Source organism: Nycticebus coucang, chromosome 2 (assembly GCF_027406575.1).
Source record: "Nycticebus coucang isolate mNycCou1 chromosome 2, mNycCou1.pri, whole genome shotgun sequence".
Lineage (NCBI taxonomy): Eukaryota > Metazoa > Chordata > Mammalia > Primates > Lorisidae > Nycticebus > Nycticebus coucang.
This window is the reverse complement of record NC_069781.1, coordinates 147,843,466-147,868,805: the sequence shown is the minus strand read 5'-3', so window position 1 is coordinate 147,868,805 and position 25,340 is coordinate 147,843,466. Positions and strand designations below refer to the sequence as shown.

The 25,340-nt window shown below is 45.1% G+C and overlaps 1 pseudogene; it reads left to right on the top strand.

The window, feature by feature from the left end:
* Positions 1-3,143: 3,143 nt before the first annotated feature.
* On the top strand, positions 3,144-8,007 carry LOC128560435 (interleukin enhancer-binding factor 2-like; annotated as a pseudogene).
* The last annotated feature ends 17,333 nt before the right edge of the window (positions 8,008-25,340 follow it).

Genomic DNA, 25,340 nt, shown 5'->3' with positions numbered 1-25,340 from the left:
TTTGAGTAAAGCAGATGACCCTACATAATGCGAGGGGGCCTCATCCAGTCAGCTGAAGGCCTCACAAGAAGAGATTCAGGTCCCCTAAAGAGGAAAGAATTCTGCCTCCAGACTGCCTCAGATTCAGGACTGCAGTGTCAACTCTTTCCTGGGTCTCCAGTCTGCCCTGCAGATTTTGGACTTGCCAGCCCCTACAATCATGTGAGCCAATTCCGTAAAATAAGTTCCTTCCTTCCTTCCCTCCCTCTTTCTTTCCTTCTTTCTTTCTTCTATCATCTGTCTATATCTATCTATCATCTATCTGTATCTATCTATTCATCTCTATCTATCAATCATCCATCTATCCTTCCTGTTGGTTTTGTTTCTCTGGAGAACCCTGACTAGTCTCTATGGCAAAGGGAACTTTGTGGATGTGATTATGTTAACAATCTTCATATGAGGAGATTATCATGGATTACCTGGGTGGACCCAATATAATCACAATGATCCTTATAAAAGGGATCTAGACAAAGTCAGAATCAAAGGAAAAGATGATACGAATAGAGGAACAGAGAGTGAGTATGTGCTTTGGGTGAAAAAAAAAAAAAAAAGGCCACTAGCCAAGGAACACAGGCAGACACTAGACGCTAAAACAAACAAGGAAACAGATTCTCCACTCAGAGCCTGGAGAAGGAACCAGTCCTGCCAACGCCTTGACTTTAGGTTTTCTGACTCTGTGTTGTTTTAAGCCACTAAGTTTGTGGTGATTTCTGACAGCAGCAACAGTACACTAATACAGTGACCAAAACCTGCCATAGGAAACCTGCTGCAGGGATGAAACTAAAAGTGCTCTCAGAGCCCTCTATTTTCAAATATTTGTAAGGGTTATTATTCTATGTAGATAGCTCTTATAGATAAATATAAAGGCAGATGCCTCACAGCACAGAGAATTTACAAGAAATTCAGAGAAGAGGCTATAGTGACATCAAATACATGTCATAAGTATTTTGGCCCAGCTGATAATCAGAGACATATAAAATAAAACAACAGCATGATAATCGTTGGCCTATGTATATAGTCAACGTCTTAAGTGACAAGACTACTGAGGATGAGGCTGTGGCGAGGCAGCACATTCAAACACAGCTGGTGGAAATGTAAATGAAAAGGATCGTTTTGGAAATTATTTATATAAGATATATCATGAGCCTTGAAAATTTATATCCTTTCACCCATATGTTCACATTTAGAAATCTAGCCTAAGAAAATAATCAGAACACAAGCAAAGATGAATGTACCCATGTCACAGCTCTGTGTATGACATAACGAAAGAACTGACAAATGCCCATCAGGATGACCACGGCTAAGGGATTCATAGTGAGTATTACACAACCATTAAACACAGTGTAAAGTTTTTGTAGGGAAGTGATATTAATAAAAATGGTTAATAAAAGGATTCCAAAAGTCCACCACTTCATAAAAGCATCAAAAAACCTAGCAAAAAAATGGTCACAGTCAACTTCTGACAACCAAACCAAATAAAACCTAACTACTCCCAAGCTCAGGGTTAGCCTTAAAAATAACATCCCATATTTCCATTACCAGTACAGAGGAGCAGGCAAAGCCTCAAGAATTATAGTTATTAGTTTAGAACTGCCTGGTGGTTACGTAAGATCAGCAGAAAAGGCTCGTCATTACTTCACCTAAGTAAGTCTATACTTTCCCAGCACTAGGGCAGCTACCTGGGGCCTTTGTCAAAAACATTTCCAAGCAAATGTTTATCAACTAATGTCTGAAGCAATGGAAACAGCTGGACCATACATTGGCTAACCAAAAGGCTTGGGAGGAAAAACTGGGGAATGTGATTTGAAAGGTTCAACCTATTCCTGGGAATGAAGGCCAGGTGCATTCCCAAGGCTGTGCATCTGCTTGGGAAAGAGATAATAACCTAAGCTCTCATCTCTGGCTGACCTTGAAATTCCATGCAAACAGGGAAGTGAAGGCTAAAGCATGTTAGTAAACCGCCTAGATGACTGTTGACGGCATGTCCCAGCACTCACATAGAGCAACTTCTAGACTGGGAGACTTTTGTCTGGTCATTAGTGACCATTAAGTTATGTCAGTGGTCACACATTACAAAGAATATAGACTACAAAATTAGTTTGAAAAAGTTACGAAACAAATAACAACTACCACAAACAGCAACAAATAAACCATGTTGTGACGTGCAAATGTCCAGTTATAAGCCCCAAGGTTTGCAGAGAAACAAGACAGTATGACCCATACAGAAAAATAAAAGTAATTAATCAAAATTGTCCCTGCTGAAGTCCAAGGTCTGAGCTCCATTCAAAAGATAGACATTAGCAGAAGGAATAAAAAAAAAAAATCATCCAACGACACAGCGTCTACCAGAGATGTAGTTTAGATTCAGACACAAAAAGATTGAATGCAAAGGAATGGAAAAAAGCTAAATCACCCAAACAGAAACAAGGGAGCTGGAGTGGCTGTGCTAATGCCAGACAAAGTAGACCTTAAGACAAAAAGTATTGAAAGAGACAAAGAAAGGCATTATACAGTGATAAAAGCGTCACTCCACCAAGAAGATATAACACACAGAAATACATGTGCACCGAACATCAGATCCCCAAAATACAGAAAGAAAAAGCTGCTACACGGAAGGGAGAAACAGATGGTCTCACTCCCATAGTTGAAGACATCAATACCTTAATTTCAATAATGGGTAGCACAGGTTGACAAAAAGTAAGCTAACAGGAGACGTGGATCCAACTAAACTAGTTGGATTTGCAGAGCACTCTGCCCAGCAACAGCCGAAGACACATTTTCCTCACATCACATAGGTTACAAGTCTTAGTGGATTTTAAAAGATGGAAGTCTACAAAACATTACCTGTGACCTCAGTGTAATTTAGTTGAAAACTAATAAAAGAAGGTAAACGGGAAAATTCACAAATATATGGAAATGAAACAACACATTCCTAAATAATCAACTGGGCCAAAAGGAGGTCACAAGGAAAATTAGAAGAAAATTTGCAATTAATGAAAATAAAAACATAATATGCCAAAATTTACAGCTGCAAATGGTTAAAATAAAGATTAATGCATTTTAAAATTGCTAAAAGAATAGATGTTAGATGTTTTCATCACAAAATGAGGTAAGTATGTGAGGTGATAGATTTGTTAATTAAAAATGGATTGATTAAAAAAAAAATGGATTGATTTAATCACTCTACTATGTAAACATATAGCATGTTACATTACCCCCCATAAATATATACAATTATTTTTTGTTAATGAAAAGTAAAACATTTGTCAGTTATGGTTTAAAAGTAGTGGACAGAGAGATTTCTTAAATTCTATTCCAAGGCTATAATGCAAAAAAAAGTTAGAAAAAGTAAAAAATAATATTTTTAAATGTCTACATTAAAGAAGATATTATAAATTAATCTCTTAACCTTCAACCTTAAGAGAGTAGAAAAATCAGAGCAAACTAAGCAAAAATAAAGGAACCCAAACCCAGAGGAGACGAAAGGAAATAATAAAGACTGTGGTAGAGATAACTGAAATAGAATACAGAGAAATAAGAGAGAAAATGAAAACAAAAGCTGGTTCTTTGAAAACATCATTAAACTTTTAAAACAAAGTCCAGTGAAGTAGACGTTTTATTATCCCTTTTTTACAGATGAATAAACTGGAGCATAGAGGAGCCCATTCATTATCCTAGTTGGTGCTGGACGAGGCTCTGGAGAGGCAGCTAAGAACAGGACACAGGCTCGAGCAGCTCACCTTGGGGAGGAAGACACAGCCCCATGTGCCGACTCTGAAGGCAGCCTCTGCTGACCTGGGGGCCCAAGGGAGGCTGTCCAGGGGATGGGAGGCATGAAGGAATTTCCTGAAAGACAGACAAGGCCATGCTATGGGGAGTGCTGCTGCTGAACTTGAGCCTGCAGAGCTGGGTCAGGAACTCAGCTAGTTCTGCCACACAGGTGCAGTGCAGCTGGCCTTCCTTCCAGGCCTCTGCTCCCATGTGCAAGTCCCTTCCTCCCTCCCCCTCAGAGATCTGGGGAGGAGGCCAGGAAGAGCTGTCTCTCTTCCATGGTCTTGGGTCCTTTGGACAGGTCCAGTTGCCACAGGACTGAGATGCCCATTTCTGCCAGGCCTGAGGGGTGGATAGGAAGCTCTTGTGACCTCACTGCTCGAGTAGGCGCCAGGGGAGCAGGAGGATGGGCTGGCTTTTGACTCAGGGACATGTCCTTTAGACAGAATCTCCTCTCTCAAGGACTGAATGGCTGGAGACCCGCAAACCAAAGCTATCTCCCTACACTGTCCTAATAATGCAGTGGTGGGGAGCTGGGCTTGGCCTCACAGCTGCTGGCAGGTTAATTAGTGCTCCCATCCTCCTTCCATCAAATACTAGCTCTGTAGCTCTGGGTAATTCACTCCTCCCTTGGAGTCCCTGTTTAATCTTTAAAATATAGGTAATGATAGTGTATATCTACAGAGATGTTTAGGCATCAAATGAGATAATGCTCTTAAAATGTGGAGCATGATAGACAATAAATGTTCATTGTAAAAAAAAAAAAGAAACCTCAATAAAATTGACAAGGCTTTAGTAGACTAACCAGGAAAAAAGAGAGAAAACTCCTAAAATCAGGAACAAAGGTGAAGACATTGCTATTGAACTTACAGAAATACAAAATTATTATAAGAAAACATTGTGCAAAATTGTATGCCAAGAAATTAGATAATTTAGCTGAAATGACAAATTTCAAGAAACACAAATCACCAAAACTTACTCAACAAGACAGAAAAAAAAAAGCTGAATAGATGTTTAAAGTAGAATCAACACCAATGCTTCTCAACTTCTTTCAAAAAATACAAGAGGAAGGGACACTGCCTAATTCATTCTGTGACACCATTTTTATTTACCCTGATACCAAAGGTCATCACAAGAAAACTACAGACCAATATCTCTAATGCCTATGCCCTCAACAAAAATCCTCAGTGAAATATTAGCAAAATAAGATTCAGAAATTCTTAACAAAATATTAGCAAGCCAAATCCAAAAGCACAAAATACTGCTCACCATGACCAAACTGGATTTATCCTGGGAATGCCAAGGTGGTTCCACATAAGAAAAATTATCAACGCAGTACACTCCACACAAACAGAATGGAAGATGTAAAAATCCCCCACATGATCGTCTTAATTGAAGAGAAAAAGAATTTGATAATATTACACTCTTTCATGATAAAAAATAAATCACTTAACAAACTAGGAATAGAAGGGAGCTTTTCAGTGTGATAAAGAGCATCTGTGAAAAACCCACAGCTAACATCACATTAATGAGAAAAGACTGAAAACTTTCTCCCGAAGACCAGAAGGATGTTTGCTCTTTACCATGTTTATTCAAATGATACTAAGAAGAAGTATAGTTATCTCTACTCACAGGTGATATGGTCTTATATATTGATAATTCTAAAGACTTGACAACAAAATTACTAGAGCTAATAATGGAGTTCAGCAATCTTGTAGCAGACAAGATCAATGCACAAAGTTCTATTTCAACACATGAGAGATAAATACTCTGAAAATAAAATAATTCCATTTATAATGGTATAAAAAAAGAATAAAATATATGAGAATAAATTTAACCAAGGAAGTGCAAATTTTGTACAATGAAAACCATAGAACACTGTTGAAAGAAATTAAAGGCGACCTAAATAAATGGAAAGATATTCATGGATTGGAAAATTTAATGTTGTTAAATGCAAACATACCCCAAATTAATCTACAGATTCAGTGCGATGCCCATCATGTCTCTGTTGTTTTTGCAGACATGGACAAGCTTATTTTAAAATTCATGTGGAAATGTGAGTGACCCAGAATAGCCAAAACAATCTTACCAAGAGGATCACATGGAGGACTTATGTTTCATGATCTCAAAATTTACTACAAAGCTATAGTAAGCAAAGCAGTGTGGTATTGATGTAAAGATAAACACCTGTGTCAATGGGATGGATTAAGAGCCCTGAAATAAACCATCTTTCTATAGTCAATTGATTTTCTATGAGAGTTCCAAGACCTTTCCATGGGGAAAAGACAGTCTTTCGGTGTTAGGAAATGGTAATAGGAAAACTGGCTATCCACATGCAAAAGAATGAATCTGGGCCCTTACTTCATACCATGTACATAAATTAACTGGAAATGAATGAAAGATCTGAATGTAGGAGCTAAAATCATAAAACCTCTAAAAGGAAACATAGGTGTAAATCTTTGTGACCTTGGGTTACACAAGGGTTTCCAAAATATGACACCAAAAGCATAAGCAACCAAGAAAACATAAATATTTTGGACTTCATCAAAACTTCTGTGCATCAAAAGGCACAATCAAAAAAGTGAAAGGGGCAATTTACAGGATGGAAGAAAATATTTGCAAATTGTTATCTGGTAAGGATCTATTATAATATTCAGAATATACTATGATGAATTCTTATAACTCAACAACAAAAGGGCAAAGAATCCAACTGAAAAATGAAAAGGATATTAAATAGACATTTGTCCAAAGAAGATATACAAGTGGCCAACAAACACATGAAAAGCTGCTTAACATCATTAATAATTAGGGAAATGCAAACTGAAACTGCAATGAGATTTATTCTCAAGTGTTGTTTTATAATTCATACTCACTAAGATGGCTACACTCACTAAATGGAAAATAATAAGTGTTGACAGGGACGTGCAGAAGTTGGAGCTCTGGTTGTTGGTGCGGCCTCCATTGTTCGAGATTTAAGCTGCCATGCGGGGGCGACCGAGGCCGTGGTCATGGTGCGTGCTTTGGTTCCAGAGGAGGCCCGGGAGGAGGGTTCAGGCCCTTTGTACCACATATCCATTTGATTTCTATTTGTGAGCATTTCTGCCCCCGGGTGAAGCCAGCACCTGATGAAACTTCCTTCAGTGAGGCCTTGCTGAAGAGGAATCAGGACCTTGCTCCCAATTCTGCTGAACAGGCCTCTGGTTACAAAAACAAACAACGTGAGTGACAATTTGATTGTGGCTCTAGGAACATTTGAAGTGCAAATTGGAGAAGTCCGACAGGTAGGATCATATAAAAAGGGAACAATGACAACAGGACACAATGTGGCTGACCTGGTGGTGATACTAAAGATTCCACCAACATTGGAAGCTGTTGCTGCCCTGGGCAACAAGGTCGTGGAAAGCCTAAGAGCACAGGATCCTTCTGAAGTTTTGACCATGCTGACCAATGAAAATGGCTTAGAAATCAGTTCTTCAGATGCTGCGGTGAAGATTCTCGTTACAACAGTGGCACCCAATCTCCGAAAACTGGACCCAGAGCTTCATTTAGACATAAAGTTGTTACAGAGTGCCTTAGCAGCCCTCTGACATGCTGCTGGTTTGAGGATCTCCTTTCTCAGGGCTAATCATTGTTTTAGGGAGTCCTCTTGCTGCTGGTTTGAGGAAAATGCTTCTCAGTCCACAGTTAAAGTTCTTACCCGACTGCTGAAGGACTTGAGGATTCGTTTTCCTGGCTTTGAGCCCCTCACACCCTGGATCCTTGACCTGCTGGGTCACTTACGCTATGATGAACAACCCCACTAGACGGCCCTTGGCCCTAAATGTGGCAGACGGGCGTTGCTTACAGGTTCTGGCTGCAGGACTGTTCCTGCCAGGTTCCGTGGGTATCACTGACCCCTGTGAGAGTGGTAACTTCAGAGTACACAGTCACGACCCTGGAACAGCAGGACATGGTCTGCTACGCAGCTCAGACTCTGGTCCGAATCCTCTTACATGGTGGCTTCAGGAAGATCCTTGGCCAGGAGGGTGATGCCAGCTGTGTGGTTTCTGAAATACCTACTTGGGCTGGACTGATTGGGACACCCTCAGAAAAGGCTTATGAGGGGCCACTAGAGCAGAAGGAAGGTGAGGAAGAGGAAGAGAACACAGAAGAACCCCTCAGGGAGAAGAGGTGGAAAGCGTGGAAACCCAGGAGTGACCTCCACCCCCTTCCCTACACCAGGGGAGGACTGGAGCCTACGCTAGCCTAGCCAGCTGCTCCTGGGCTTTATATGGTGGCATTTCTGTGGATAGGAAAGACTGTAGAAGGAAAATTAGGAGGAAGTTTCATTCCATGGATATTGGCTTAATAGCCATAAGTCTCACATTTATGGCCTGTGCCACCCATTGTAATGAAGCAGGATACTGCCATTTCTTTTGTGTCCCCAACTCACTCCTGAAAACCTCAGCCAGTAATTTTTTTGAAGTGGTGCGAACTGTTAATGTCCAGAAATTTTTTTTTTTAAGAAAAACAAAGTGCTTCCTAATGGGGCTCTTGGTCTTGTTTCTCCTTGGCATGTGGCACCTTTTGCTTTGTATACTAGTCAATAAAAGTGATACTTGAGTCTTTAAACTATAAACAGTTAACATCAAAAAAAAAAAAGAAAGAAAGAAATTGGAGCTCTCAGACATTGCTAACAGGAATGTAAATGGTGTGACTGTCTTGGAAACCAGTTTGGCAGTTTCTCGAAAAGTTGAACATAGAGTTACTGCATGACTTAGAAATTCCACTTCTATGTATAGACACAAGAGAATTAAACATATATGTCTACACAAAAGTTGAACACAGATGCTCATAGCAGCATTATTCACAACAGCCAAAAATGAATGCCCTTTAACTGATGAAGCCTAAATAAAACGTGGCGTGTCCATGCCATGAAATATTATCTGATAATAAAATGAAATTAAAGTTTTGATACCTGCTACAACATGGATGAATCTCAGAAACGTTATGCTAAGTGACAGAAGCCACTCACAAAAGACCACATAGTGTGTGAAATTCCCAGAATAGACAAATACTTAGAAAGTAGATTAGTGTCTGCTCAGGGCTGGGGGGGAAAGGAATGGGGAGCCACTGCTTAATGAACATGGGGTGTTCTAGAGTTTAGAGAGTCAGTATGGTTGCAAAACATATTAAAAACAACAGAATTATACACTTAAAAATGCTTAAATTGCTGAATTTTATGTTCTATGAATTTTATCTCATTAGAAACTTTTAGGCAGGGTGTGGTGGCTCATGCCTGTAATCCTAGCACTCTGGGAGGCTGAGGTGGGTGGATTGCCTGAGCTCAGGAGTTCCAGACCAGCCTAATCAAGAGTGAGAACCTGTCTAAAAAATAGTCAGGTGTTGAGGCAGGCACATATAGTCCCAGCTACTCGGGAGGCTGAGGCATGAGTTGTTGCGTGAACCAAGACGCGAACGAGCAGCAGCTTTGCTGTAGGTGTAAACTCGCTCCTGTAATTATTAAGTCAAGAAACAGACTATACACCGTTTGATGGCATATAGCAAAGTTCTTTATTCCAAGTTTAAGTTTTATACTCTTCCAGTCACGTACACACCTAATCCATTATCTATAAGCTGAATTTGAACTTGAAAGGAAATTTATCATATCAATGTAACCACTTGTGTAGTAAATCTCTTCCTCTAAACAGTGACTAGTTTTCCGAGCAGGGCACAAAGACAAAAATAGCTATAGGGGAACAGAGTTAATCTTCAAGCATTCACTCAGTTTACTCAGTATGAAGTAACGACTGTGACCTTCCTTCAGGGCAGAGCACCTATAGACCTCTGACAATATGTTGTTAACATATGTCAACCCTCTGGCCCGTATCTCTGAGGAAGGGTGGCATGCCCTTGGATCTCAGGCTTCACGGGGTGTACTGCTTCAGAGAAAAGGCCTAAGGAATTTTCCAAAGAGCCTAACTCTGTGAGTAACCCAGGGGGGTCCAAGCGTCTTAAGCCTCTGGAAGAAAAGCATGTCATTTTAAACTCACACTGAATTTACTTTGTGTGCTTGATGTAGGATAAGTTTATTTCTAAATATTATCCTACAAGAGTATCACTTGAACCCAAGAGTTTGAGGTTGCTGTGAGCTGTGACGCCATGGCACTCCACTGAGGGAAACAAAGTGAGACTCTGTCTAAACAAAAAAAAATTTAAAACTAGTAAGTGTATAAAAGTAAAAAGGTGTTTTGTTAAACGCCTTATTAAACAAAATGAGAACATGAAAATATAGCTGCATCAATTCCAAGGTACATGAAAAACAGGTGTGAGAATGCCCAGGAAAGCAAGAAAAATCAAAGAAACAAGCTACATGTTCAGGGTGATTGTCTCCCGTGTGAATTTATGCTTCCTCCCTTATATCTTGCCTACATATGTAAAAATACATATGCCTACGTATTTTTAAGATTGATTAAATGAACATTATTAGTTTTTATTTTTAAATTACACAGGTAACATAAAAATTCTCCCGTTAAGAGTCAAACAGTATAAACAAAGGAAGAAAATTGCCCTTTATTTTTCACCTGCCAGTTAAATCTGTTTAATCAGTTTGGTTCATGTCTTTCTAGATCATTTCCTATTATTTTAAAGGGATAACGGACACATTCAGAGAAATATAGTGTGTTTTGCACTTTTGTAAAGCATGAATAATACGTGGAACATACTACTACTGTCATCTCCGAGTTGCTGTCCTGCCATTGGGTAAAATGCTGGTCATTTCTGATTTTTTGGCTCTAGAGACACATTTTCTTGTTTGTGCCTCTCTGGGTACCTAGGCAAGGACCTCCCGAGAACAGCTAACATCTTGGGAAAAGGTATCCCGGCTGCACACCCTCCTGTAGAAGGTGAATTCACCTGCTTTGCCATCACTGCTGTTGTCGGTACTACCTAGGGCACATATTTATTTGTAGTAAGAAAATAATTAGGCCTTTCCAGCGTACTTTATTTTAGCTTGGTCATCGATGGCCATGGTCGGCACCGCTGGACAGAGACTCAACAGAAACGGGGTTTCTCATTTTGCCCTCCATGGTCCTTATCTGCAAGTAAAGGGAATAATTACAGTTGTCCTTGGAAAAATGGAAAAGTCTGATATTTGTGTAGTTACTTGCATTTTGCAAAGTGTTTCTGGGCTGTGAACCACCCATGGAGTCCCAGACCCTTGCGCAAAGTAGACACAAGGTGGCCAGGCCTGGGTCCAGATCCTGATTTGGTGACTTACTACCTGCCGGCCCCTCCACTTCTGAGTGTTTCCTGTGATCTTATTGGTGCTAAAGCAGGACAGCAGTAGCTCCTGCTCATAGCCGTGGTGTGGGTGGACCAAGATGACACATCTGGCATGGGCCACAGTGATGACACTGACGTCCGTGAACAGTCAGCTGTCCTGCTGCGGAACACTGACTTCACTTGCCTTTCTCTTCTTACTGCTTTGTTGCAAGGACAGAATGTGGTTGACCCTCACCCCACAGTAGATCGGGCCTACTTTGCCCTCAAAGGGCCCTCTCCTCCGCCTTTACATGCATTTTAAAAATAATTTGTTGCTGATGTTTCTGGTTTTGAGTTTGAGGGGCCACCAACTTCTGGTGTGAAAGAACCAGGTGGGAGAGGAAGTGTCTTTGAGTTACCCTTCAGACGCCTCAGCAAGAGAGGGCTCTGCATCCCGGTTTGGGAGGGCAGAGACAGAGAACCAGCTTGAGTGGCCACGAGGCTGGTTCAACGGAAAAGAAGCCACTCGGTAAAGTCACTTAAAGAGGTTTATTCGGGGCCAGATTTGAGGACCATGACCCAGAGCCACACTCAAGAAGCCTTGAGCAGGTGAATTCGCGGTGGTGGGGATACGTTTTGGCTTTATACATTTCAGGGAGACAGAGGTTACAGATAAAGTCATAAATTGGTATGTGGAAGGCACACATTGGTTTGACCCCCAAAGTGGGACATCTCAAAGCTGGACCTTACAAGACAATTGGCTGAAAGAGTCAGGCTTTGTCCAACAGACCTGGAGTTAATAGAATGGAATGCTTGGGTTAAGATAGAAGGTCTAAAGTGATGACCAAGTACACGGTGGGGAGTGGAGGAAGGGGAGAGCAAAGAGGGAAGGAGGAAGGGGGTTGGGGGGTCATAGGTGTGTGACACACCTTTTGGGGGTGGGACACAATTATAAGTGGGAATTTATCTAACAAATGCAATCAATGTAACCTGGTTCTTTGTACCCTCAATGAATCCCCAATAATAAATTAAAAAAACAAAAAAGAGGGTCTATGAATCAGAGACAAGTCACTGGCCGCATATTTGTTGTATAAATTGCGGGCCTGCAGGTTTGTCCTGCATAGACCTAGGCCTGTTGATGAGGGCATCTCCAAAAAGGAGGGGACATGATGAGGCTTGTCTGATCTCCTTTCTCAGGGCTGATGATTTAGTTTTAGGGAGTCCTCTTGGCCAGCTGCGGGGAGGAGCTTGAGATTTTATTCCAGTTCACACTAGGATGATGGACTTCTCGACAGGAGGGCTCCAGTGCTTGAGATTTAAGGGGCTTTGTGAAATCGTGGGGGCTCTGGGAGGCCCCAGTGTATTTGCACAGCTAGGGATGGGGAGAGGGGAGGCAGACACACCTGCCCCTCCAGCCACCCACTGCAGGAGAGGTGTGGGCGGATCACACTTCTGTTTCACTTTTGTTTAGCAACTGCTTTGTTCTTTGAGGCTATTGTATTTATCACAATGCTTTTCCAGTTATAAATTGTCCACTGATTCGGTTATAAATTTAAAAGTACCATCACCCAGGTATTGCATATTTTTGAGATTCTATCAATCCTCTGTGAGGATGCAATGATAAGATGGGGTCCAGGGAGGCCCACAAATATTTCTTAGTGGTCGTTTATTTTAATGTACACAAGACAAAGGCACTTACCTTGGTTTTCCACTTGTGATAGTGATGGGAAGGTTCCTTTGTAACTAAATTTATTTAAGTAGAATTAATTAATTTAAAGTGGAAATATTAGGTGAACAAGTGGCTCTAAGATACAGCAAAACTTGTGCAATGATTAAGATTTGGGAGACCTTGTTGTAGGCGAAAGCAATCTACAATGTGTGTTGATGAGTGTCCTAGCCTGTTCTTAATCCTCTTCAGGGCCATATACCCTGTTTCCCCAAAAATAAGACAGTGCCTTATTTTAAGGTGTGTTCTCAAAGATGTGCTAGGTCTTATTTTCAGGGGATGTCTTATCTTTCCTGTAAGTAGGTCTTATTTTCAGAGGATGTCATATTTTTGGGGAAACGGGGTAGCGTAGCAAACCAAAGTAATTCTCACTTAAATTACCCTCTGCTTTGTAGCCACCTCTTTACAAATTTTTTTCATTTTGCCATGAGGCAGCAAAGTCTTCCATTAGATTCCACATCATCCACCCGCCTGTCTCTTCTGAAGGAATTTCTTTAGGAGAAGATGCCTGGTGTCCGGGTGCCTCAGTCTGCTCAGGCTATTACAACAAAGAACTACAGACTGGGAACCTTGTAAACACAGAAATTCACTCCTCACAGTTCTGGAGGCTGGAAGTCTGAGGTTGGGGGTGACAGCATGGTCACATTCTGGGGAGGGCCCTCTTCTGAGTTACAATCTGCTAATGTTTCATTGTGCCCTCACGCGGCAGATGGAGACTACGAGAGTTGCCCCTTCATGCAAAGGCATCAACCCTCATGACCTAATTACCTCCCAAAGCCCTCACCTCCAAATTCATAGGTAGGGCTTCAACCTATTAATTTTGGGGAAGACAGACACATTTGGTTCACTGCACCCAGGCTATGAGCTTACCCATCCTTGCTCCAAAGAGCAGGGCCCTTGGAGCAGCTCTTGTTTCACAGTCTCAGCCTTAGTGGGGAGCTCTCAGCTGAGAGTTTTCAACTTGTTCTCACAGATTTCACTTTATAAAATTTTACCCAATCTCCTCGGAAAAATTAAAATAATTTACCTGGTATTTGCAAGTTGGCATCCTTTACAGATGCGGAGGAATGCAACTCATGGACAGTATTTAATTTTTACACATTATGGTTTTAATTAGAAATGTTAATTAAACACATATGCTAACTTGAGGCTGCCAGAAGGAAAAAATAATATTTGTAAAGAATAAGTTACCCAGTGTATTGTTATGTGATTTGGCATGGATGTAACTATCCTGGCAAAAAGCTCCTGTTCAGTGGCAAACACTGGTGCCTTGGAGTCTGAAAATGTGAGTTTTGGACCTGCCTCCTGCTCTCGCCAGATGTATTTATAGGAAAGCCCATCACTTCTCCAATCTGTGCCTCAGTTTCCTCATTTACATAACAATGTATCTATGGTCTCCTTCTTGTGGTTGTTGAGAAGGTCAAAGGTGAAAGCTTTCAAGTTCTGCAAAGTCTGAGGCAGTCTCTGGACGCATCCCCGCAGGGTCCCAGCCCTCCCGGGTTCCTGGAGCCAGGCGCAGAGGTCACCATGAACAGATGAAGGGTTCGCATCCTCGAGTTCCAAGTGGAAAAGCAAATAACACACAGCAGGGCTGAGAATTCCAAATATTAAGACCCTTCATGTGTTTGTCGCTCGGCTCGAGTGCTTGGCAATAATGTAAGGCAAATATCAGGAACTCAGGGGGGAATTAATGTTAAAAAAATTAAAAGTCCTGGTGTGCTCTGGTGTAATTAAGCAATGTAATTAAAGTCCTCCTCTTGAAGCCAGCTGACAGGGGACTCAGGTCACCATGGCAGAGACAATGAAGGTGCCAACGTTGGTTTGCACCTTCTGAGGTTTATTTTGTGTTTTTATGTAATCCTGCCTGTGTTGAAACACAGAAAAATGTGTATGTCCCGGCCAATGCACTGTTTCCTTGAGAGAGGGGCCATGTCTTGTTCATCTTTACTTCCCTCTGGGTGCCACAGGGGTCCTGACTGTGATCCGTGTTCATTGGGGAAGTCTAACCTAAACTCAGGACAACTGAGGATCTCCCGGTACTTACTAGGGAAGTCTGCTGAACCCGAACACTTCTCTCTGGTAATAGGACTGAGTTCTATGGTTATTCTAAGTTTAAATGAAATAAATTTCTAATTTATGAATAACCTAGTGCAGCAGTCCTTGGCAACGGGAATCTCTTAAATGCCCCTGGGCCCACACATTCATTCAACAAATATTTCCTTAGAATCTCTGATGTGCTGGGCAACGTTCGTAGTGATAGATAGGGCTGTTTGGGTCCTGGCTCTCCTGAAGCCTGTAATTGGGGACATATGTGCCGAGTGCTGACCGCTGGTGGAGCGTGTGCTGCAGACCACTGATGGGGAGCAGAGGATGGCTGGGGAAACCATCTAAGGAACAGAGACTCAGCGAGGTGGGGGGAACAACGTGCTCTCTCCTTTCCCAATTTGGGAAGTGGGGGAAGGGCAACAGGCTTGAAGTGGGCTAAGAATAGAGGAAATACCAAGTTTATTCGAATATAAACAAGGGGAAATGAGATGGAAGATGAGGTCAGAGGGACAGGAGCGTCCGATCAGGCCAGTGCTGAGTCTGTGTCAGAGGCTAACAGGGACGGCAGCCCTGGGGGTCTGAGCGAGGGAGGGATGCAATCTGATTTGCCTCTTTTTGTAATCTCTCTGGCAGCTGTGTGGTCAAAGACCATGGTGGGGAACAAGTGGAATCTGGTAGGGGACTTGGGAGGATGGTCTTGGAGGGAAATGACGGCCTCTTGGAGCAGATGGTAGAAGTGAAGATGGAAGTATACAGATGGACTCCTGCCCCAGGGCCAGGGGTTAGACTGGAGGCTTTCCCTGTCCCTCCCAGCCCTGAGGTATTGCTAGTCTAGGTTTTCAGAGCCCTAAGGCTGTCCAACTTCATGACGCCTGAGTTGAGGGTGTCATTCCACCAGGCTGGGCCCCATTATTGGGCTGAGTGTGTGTCACAGCAGCATCTTGCAGAGCGAAACCTTCCTCCTCTGTATCAAAACTCAAACCAGAGTATCTCCTAGAAATAGACGCATGGCTGTCATGACACAAATCTCAAGCTTGCCACCACAAGCAGGCAAGAAACATGTCTTTACCCATATTTATCTTTATTTACTGAATGCAGCAAGCAGACTAATAGCCCCTGAAAGATGTTGATGAACTCATCCTAGAATCCTGACTACATGGGAGAGGGGACTTAATGTCAATGGAATTGCAGTTCCTAATCAGCTGGCTTGGAGATTATTCTGGATTATGCAGGCAAGCCCTAACACAAGGGTTCTTAGAAGTGGAAAAAAAAAGGAGAGAGGGACACATGGCCTTGTTGGAAGCTCAGAGTGATGAAACGTGAGAAGGCTTCGACCCATCCTTGCTGACTGTGAAGATGGATGCAGAGGCCAGCTCAGGGATGGGAGAGGCCCAGAGATGCAAGAAAAGTCCCCTAGACTGTCTTGGGGGGATGCAGCCTGCAGACACCCTGTAGGCAACGTGGGACTTCAAACCTGCAGAGCTATAAGGTAATAAATGTGTTATTCCAAGGCACTAAGTTTGTGGGATTTGTTACAGCATCAACAGGAAACTGATACCCTGAACTTAAATCATAACTTTATGTCCCCATTTGATTAGACAGTAGAAATGTACACTCAGTCAGCTTGGGATCTTCTCTTCCCCCAGGACTGTTGCTAAATTCTGGGGTCAAGATTTTGGGGGAGCAAGAGATGTGGGCAAGCAGATCTGGTCCGTAGCTGTTACATATCCATGCTGGTGCCTTCAAACAGCACACCACGTATCTGGTCCTCAGCTCTTGTGTATCCGTGCTGGTGCCTTCAAAACAGCACTCATGTGTCTGGTTCTCAGTTGTTATGTATCCAGGCTGGTGTCTTCAAAACAGCATGCTACATGTCTAGTTTTTGGCTGTTGAAATATATAGGCTACATCTGTCACGTCCTTCATGCCTGGAACTATCGCATATTCTTCTAAATCATCATCTTAAACCTGAACATTGGGTTATGAATCTGATTTCTTTGCACTCTAATTCAGATGTGACACTTCTCTCTCAAAGACTGGAGGGCCCAGGGCGGCGCCTGTGGCTCAAGGAGTAGGGCGCCGGTCCCATATGCCATAGGGTTCAAACTCAGCCCCGGCCAAAACCACAAAAAAAAAAAAAAAAAAAAAGACTGGAGGGCCCATGTTCTCCTGCCCCAGTTGGAAGGAATATGAGACAACAGGAAAGGCCGGAGGAGGCTCCCTGATTAATTCCTCCCAATATTTTCCCTCTGTCTCAGGGGTGGTGTTGGCCAGTCACCATCACCATCAAAGGAAACAGGCCTGAGCACAATGCCTGTGTCTGGGGCGGGACCCTGAGCCATTGCTGCGGGGACCAGGGAAGTATGAGGTGGCTTGAGAAGAAGCTGCTGGCATGGTCGGACCAGGGAAGTATGAGGTGGCTTGAGAAGAAGCTGCTGGCATGGTCATCAGGTGGCCCAGACTCCCCCGGCCTGGAATTCAGATCAGGAAATAGAGAGCAGCCCTGTTGGCTGCTGGCTGCTGGCAGGTGCAGAGACAAAGCCCTACAGAGATGCAGAGAAACCGAAGCTGAGAGGCTGTACTAGTGGTGAAAAAAAAGAGCCACGGGCTCCTACTGTGGAGGGGTAGCCCCGGAAACTTGGCCCCTGAAGCCCGCTGGTGCCAAAGGGCTGAGTGGCTGCCTTTTCTGAATGGAGAGATTCCTGTCCTGCTTGACCTCACGTGGCTGTACATACATTCCCATCACTGGAGGCAGCCAAACCTTATATCCTGGATCCTAAAGTCCTCATTATGAGCCCAATTATTATCTCCTTACCCCCAAATTCGTATACTGAAACTCTAACCCCCAGTTCTTTAGAATGTGGTCTCATTTGGGCCTAAGGTCTTTGAAGAGGTGATGAAATTTAAATGAGGTCATTCAGGTGGCCCTAATCAAGTAGGAAAAGCAGATCAGGACACAGGACACAGACAGCCCTTCAGGAGGACCATGTGTGGGGTCAGTAAGAGGGTGGCCTGCTACAAGTTGAGGGGCAAGGCATCAGGAGAAACCAACTCTGCTACGCCTTGACCTCAGACTCCAGTCTCCAGAACTGCAAGAAAAGAAAGTTCTGCTGTTTAAGGCCCAGCCTGTGGTATGCTGTTCCAGCAGCCAGAGCAAGTCAATCCAGGCCTTAGGAGGCTTTATCCTGCAGTCTCCGGGGCTAGGGGGAAGGCTCAGAAGGCTGAGTGAACCTTCCTTCCTGCCGCTCCTGGGAGCTGCTTCGTGAAACATGCCCTCCCTCCTTCCAGTGCCAGTCCCCACCCCAGCCCTTCTCATCACCGACGCCTGCCCCTCTGGGTGCTCCATCTCCCTCCCCAATGTGCCGGCCGTGGAGCTCACCTCCCTCATCCCGGGCTCTGAGTTTAACTTCTCCTTGGCCCCAGATCCCGGGCCACAGAGCTCGTTCCAACGTCTCTCTCTAGTACTAGGGACATCTCACTTCTTGTAGCACTGGTTGGTCACAGGCTGGCTTCGTGTGGTGCAGAGAAACAGTTTCCACGTTGGTAAGTATTGATTTTGATGTATAGTAAAAAAATAAAGCCGGAACATACATGAAAGCTATGATTTCACGGGTATGATGGCTGATGCAGAGGCCGTAATGTGTCCTTACGATGCGCTGCACTAAGTAAATACAGCAGAACCTCCGCAGCTGACCCCTCCCTACACTGACCACCTGCATATGTTGACTGTGAGAAGGAAATCCTCATGGCCCTGACAGGAGTGTAGCCATTTGGGGAGACAGCTGGTGGGAAGGAGCAGGCTAGAAACCAAACTGCACCATCACAGCAGCCCCTGTGATCGGCTTCATAGGGCAGATGCTTCTGCCGCCCCCTGGAATGCTTCAAGGCTGGTGTTTCTGGGAAACAACCGAATATAACTTTTACTCTAGACCTGACTGGTGGCCAGTTAAGGAAGTAACTCCTAAATTTGCCCTAAGTGAAAATATTACTCCCTCTGCAGGAGAGAAGACTGCCTCTGGGAACCCCCTCCCACATTCAACCCTCCTGACCAGGGATAATAAGAGCCCCTTAAAACTGTGAGAGCTGAACTGGCTCCGGGTGGTACTGCACTCTGCACTTTCTCTGCTAATGAAGCCTCCCAATCCCCAGACTGGCCTCTCTCCTTCCCATGGATCTTTCCCCCCCGACTCCACCCTTTGTTCCCCCAGTGACCAGTTTGTTATTGTCTCTTGAGTGGTCAACTTAGAGGTTCTGCTGTACTGAGATGAGGGTGTGGCAAAAACCAGGACGGTAGTGTGAGAATGGCTGAAACTTGGGGGGCTGGGGTTTCGTGACCAACGGCTGCAGCGCTCATGTGCAGGAGAAGCCAGAGCAGGGAGGGGAGGCCTGCGAGTCAGCACACGGGGCAGGAGGGGATTCTACTCCACCCTGACGCCTTTCTTGCTTCCTCTCCAGACTGATCCAGAAAACCCGCCCCAGAAGTCTGTTCCGTAAGGCTGCAGCCCACATGGGGAGCTGCCGGGGCTGGCAGGAACCCTGCTGCGTGAGACCTCTTGCTTCCTAGTCGGTAGGCATTTCATAGGCAGCACGGGCCTCCATTTCTCCCAAATTCCTTGGCCTTGTCAGAGGCAACTTCAGCTGTGAAGTGAATTCGGTTCCTCTTGTTTATGTATTAGACAAATGCAGACCCTTTGCCTGAGCCCAGCCACTGAACAGCAGCACCCTTCAGGGAAACACAACTGTCCAGACAGCTGACAACACCCCCGCTGCGAAGTCCAAGGTGGCATCCCAGTGAGGGCTTGGAGGATGCCTGGGACGTGGAGAGTGAGGAGACTGAGAGGGCATTTGCGGGTGGTCAGTCTGCCAAGGGACACGGACTCTCAGGCGAGCATGGAGCATGTGTCCCCAAACACAGCTGAGTCATAGACAACACAGCAGCAGCCGGGCGGGAAGGCCAGAGCCACCTCTCTCCATGCAGCTGAACTAGCTGCAAACAGCATGACTCCCTCGTTTGACTGAGCTTTAGCTTGTTAGTTCTAAGGAGCCCTTAAAAATTGAGTGCTATGTTATGGGAAACCATGCAACTGTGTGGGCCCTTTCTGATGTAACCGTGTGTCTCAGGCTATATTCATCCAATGGCATTTAAGGCTCATTAAATTTTGAATCCCATGTCACCTGCCTTAGGCTCAAAATAGTTCTCCTGTGCCTTTTGTCTCCCAAGTCCATTTTAACGGAAATTGTTTCCATTCACCTCTCTGTTCCCTTCTTCCTGCCAGCAACACCCGATCTTTAATAATCTCCAGTATAGAATTATTCACTCTGTGAACCTGTCATTTGGGGGAATACATTGGACCTTGACTGATGTAAATAGCTGATGGTAAAATGTTACCAGGGCTGTTAGAACACTCCTCCCCCCTGCTTCCTGCTCTGGCTAGGATGCTACAGCACCTGCTCATCCAACCCCTGCCTCAGTATCACTACGGATGGTAGACTCCCCACAGCACAGTCCCTGCTGTGTCTTAACCCAGGAAAGTCTCAGGGTCTGACATAGGACAAGCACACCCCTCCTCTAAAGACGGGAGCCATTAGTTGTAATAAATAAATCTTATGTAGCATTTAATAAGTGCCAGGCACTGATCTAAGTGCTTACTGGATAGAGGTTGGGGGGAACTATCTCCTTTTTTATAGATACAGGAAGTTAAGTAAATTGCTCAAAGTCATACAGCAATTATACCACGGAGTGTGGATTTGAACCCAGGCCATCTGAAGCCAGAAGCCATGCTCCTACCCAGTCCAAAGTATACACTCCCAGCCCCTCCCACTGGTGGCTGCCACACAGTAATGTTGGGCAAGAATTTCCAGGTTGTCATATTTCTTTCACAGAAGCCAGAAATCTGAACTATATGAAATGTCCCGAATTTTTAAACCTAACAAGTCAAATAATTTTTTTTTAATACTGGGACAGCCAAATACAATATGTCTATGGTTTGTATGCCACTCGGGTACGACCTCTGGTTGACACTAACTCTAAAGAAAACCAAGTGGCCACCAAATTCAAATCCTTCTGTACCAACAAAAAACTTCCTTGGGAGCTGGGCAGAGCCCAAAGAGCAGGCAGAATTCCTGGGATCCAGGCTGGATGCTCCGAAAGCCGCCTGCTTCACAGAGTGTCTCCAGTCGTGACTGTGAAGGTGCTTTAAAGAAAGGTTTGGGGAAACTCGCTTTGTGGTTGGTTGACACCTGCACTGAGTTAAATCAATGCAGCAAGTGTAGCAAACAGCACGAGAAATGTCAGCTCTCATTAGCCTGCATATAAATCTGCTCCGCAAGAATTGAGATTAAAGAACGTCAGGGAAATGGCAGGAAGCGGGAACATATGTTGTTCACACAAAAAGAATCTCCAACAATGGGTGTCTCCTCCACAGCGGAGGCACCTGGAACAGGGAGGCTTTGTTTCGCCTTGGCACCTCCCCCAGACTCCCCAGGAGCAGGAAGCAGGGAAAACTGGCTTCATCACAGGGGTAGGAGGCTCTGCGCTGACACAGCTGAACAGTCGTAAAATGTCACAAAGAGTAAATGACTTGATAATGCAAAACAGTAATTAGGATGTGGTGCATGTTTACACTATTTACATATTTTAACACCCTGATATTAACGAGTCTTCCTAATAGTACATAAATGATCTAGCCCTTTGCAATTCGTTCCAGACTGCCACAGACAGGCGGGCCTGAGAAACAAATGCCCATTGAGTCTTCTCCCTCCTTCCTCTGTGCCCAGAAGCCCACCTGGCAGGAAAGCCGGGCGGAGAGTGGGGAGTGGGCAGTGGAAGGCCCTCCCCAGCAGACACAGGTGTGAATGCCCCTGGGAGAAGCTCAGGAGGGAAGGGAGTTCCCTCCATAAGAAACCTGACTCCCTGCTGTCTAAAGGCACTGAAGGAGGATGTGCTAAGAAAAGTGTAACAACCCGCTGTCAACAAAAACCCTTGACTTGAAGTGTTTGCCAGTTTTCACAGAGCAGATACTCACACTGTGGCCAATGTGGGGTCCACACTCCCCACATAATGTCCCTGGATGCAGTGGGGAGAAGGGCCCAGCTCCCTCAGGATGCTGCAACATCCTCAGGTGCCACCGGCCTCTGGTACTGGTCTCAGTTGTTGTCTTAACCCCGTCTATAAGCAGAGAAACATGGCAGGGCCTTCGCTACAGAACTGTACTCCGTTCCAGGTGTTCTCCAAGATGCCATGACCCAAATCTTTCACGGTGCAAAAGAATTTTATTGGAGAGCTAGTAAGAAGTCATTGAACCCAATGCGGAAACCGTACCCTGGAGTAGGGGAGAATTTACAGAAGGGCCCACAGCAAGGGCTCAGCAACCTGACATCACACAGCAGCTGGAACCCAGCCTATGTGTGTGTGACCCTTTTCCTAGGCAGTCCTTCCTGACCCCTGCTCCAGAGCCACAGGTCTCTGGTGTGTCCTGAGCCTGTGAGCTTGTGTGTGTGTGTGTGCGCACGTGTGCAAGGCAGGTGGCAGGCAAACAGCCCTGTGTTCGGAGAATGGGTTGCCAGGTAACGGGAACACATCCCTGTGGGAGACATCCATGCAGACATGGGTAATGGCAGCAGCGGGCATGGTGCTCCCTGGAGGAGGACACGGCCAGGTCTGGGGTGAGGGTTCAGCGTCGGAAGCCATTGAGGAGACACCATGGTGCAAAGAAGCATTGGGGGTTCGTGCACTTGTGTACTCCACAGGGAACTGAGACCCAGAGCTGGGGAGTGACTTGCCCAAGGTCACACCTAGAGGGTATCCCAGCTGGGGCCACCGGAAGTGGATGTGTAGGCTCTGGGGCTCCCACTGAGCCGCACAGAATATGACAGAAATCTCCTAAGCCAAAAGTAAGTTCCAAATGCCAAGTGGGGCAGGGCTGTGCTCCTGGAAGAGCTCTAAGGTGCTGCCTGGCCCACTGCCTGCCTGCCTCTTCCCCACTTCCCATGGCGGCCCGGGGGAGGGCGCAGAGCCTGGGAGCAGCAAGATAGCTGAGAAAGAACATGCTGATGTCATGGGGGCCGTGAGATTCCCAGGGGTCATTGGACTGAACAGATGGCGGACAGATATTGGTTTTAACTCGCACATGGTTGAGTAAATAATGTTTAAGTTCTTCTCGCCAGCCTGGGGAGCCGACAGATCGCCCTGAGTGCAGCTACCTCCACCTCCCGCCCGCTTCATCTGCTCTTCCCGGGGTTCTCATTTCCTACCCTGTTTGTGCTTTAGAGCATGGCTGGCTGGTCAGGAAGCCTGTACCCTTGGAGGCAGGAGCGTGTGTGCGGAAAGAGGGAGGAGGGGGCGGGCCTGGGGGAGGCCGGCCAGCCCTTTATTACAACGTGTGCCTGGGTAGTAGCTGTCAAGCAAAATCACTGTCAAGGGCATCACAGGCAAAGTGCCTGGGGCGTTGGTCGTGTTTTAATCCTTGATAACAAAGAAGCTCACAAGACAACACTCCCCTCAGTCTGTGTCTATAAGATCGTTTCTCTGTCCACAGATCAAAAGGTGTGGGCTAATGAAACTTGGGGTGGCGCCCTTGAGCCATCCTGACCTGGCCACTCGCTGGCCTCTGGCACTTCTCGGAACTCCTCTGAGCCTTGGTTTCTCTGTATGTCCAGTGAGGGTGCTGGCCCTGGCCTGGCTATACTCCCAGGGAAGAAACGTCTGCATGAACAATGCCTGTGTGAATGGGAGACAAAACGGAACGAGATGGGCAGGCACAGCAGAAAGGGATTCACTTAACATCATTCTTGAGCCTCTACTAGATTTGCCTCAGAGGAGGGGCAGGAGTAAGGCCTGGGCACAACACCCAAAGGCTCACCTCTGAATGGAGACAGATAAGGGAACAAAATTACCGAAGTAGGTCAGTGGTGGTTACCAGCATGGGTTCTGGGACCTGACTTCGTGCTTTTCCCTTAGTCTCCTAAAAACTGTGTAACCTTGGGCTGGTAACCTTTTTGCCTCAGCGCCCCCCCCCCTTCTATGAAATGGACAGTGAGGACAGTGAAAAAGCAAGGTGAGCAGCACAGTGCCCTGACTCACAGCAAAAGCTCAACAAATGGCAGCTGCTGTTGTTACAACCAAGCTCCTGCAAGCGACGGCCCAAGAAACTGGGGGAGCACCAGGTGCAAGAGGGAAAACTCATCCCAGGCCCAAGGACAAGGCCAGGGAGGATGTCTGGAGATAGGAATTACTTAGCTGAGTTGTGAAGACCAAGTTAAGAGTCAACTAGGAAAAAGCAAATTCGCTCAGCGTGTGCTTGTTGAGCAAGGACTTGGGTAAGAGGAAAGAAGAAGATCTCTGCTGCTTATACCTTTTGTTCTGGACTAGAGGGTCACACGCTTTTTCTAGAAAGGGTCAGTTAGTAAATATTTCAGGCTTTCCCATTTATGTCTCTGACACACTGTCCGGCTCTGCTGCTGCCGTGTGAAGGCAGCCCTAGATGATGCAGGAATGAAGGGGCATGGCTGTGCTCCAGAAACAAAATTGTTTCTGAACATTGAAATGGGAATATCATATAATTTCCACAGGTCATGAAATAGGACTTTTCCTTTTCCTTTTTCAATATTTAAAAACGTAAAAATCAATCTTACCTCTCGGGCCATACAAAAACAGGCAGCAGTGGGATGAATTTGTCTCAGGCACAATCCCTGTTTTAGAGTAACCATAGGGGTGGAATCTAGAGAAATGGGACTATTCTGGACCATTGCCACGGCTGAAACAGTGAGTCAGTGAGCTGTGATGCAACCAAGGGGGTGAGGGTACCAATTTAGTTCAGGTGGCCGTGGCAGGCTCTGTGAGGATATAACATTTGGCCTGAAAACAGAACAATTAGAAAAACCAAAGTCTGGACATCAGAAGAATCCACCACGGTGGGCTCAAAGCTTTGGCATGTTAAGTGCAGGAAGAGGGTCGCTGTGCCTGGAGCCCAGGGTTTGTAAGGGAAGGAAAGAAATTGGCTGGAAAAGAGAAAAAAGACCCAGAAGAATGGGTAGTGAGGGTTTGAGTTCACAGGAACCTACGTGTGATTAATTCAGTTTCTGTAGAACTGGCCTTGGTTTGATTGAAGGAAAATATTTGAAAAGGGATTCACTATGTAAATACCTTTTGTGATTTCTTTCAATATGTGGGGACAAAAGGAGGGGATGTATTGTACTAAAGCATGCTGAAGTGCTGACTCAATGCTGGGCATTATTATCCACCAACCCTAATGAGACTATTTCTTCCGCAGAGGAGTGTGCAGGCTGAGTGTGAGTGTGCAGTGCCCCAGCCAAGTGCTTGCTTTCCCATGTGTCTTTAATGAGTTGTTTCTGGCTCCTTAGAGTGGAAATTCCGGACTCTGTCCAGCCAGAGCCCCCAGCACCTGATTCTACAAATGTCTGACTTGGCTCTTGGGTAGTTTCACCAGAATAAGGTCAGAACAGAGATCTGGTCAAAACATCAATTCCAAGGGTAGGGAGAAGGGAGTTGGCATGTG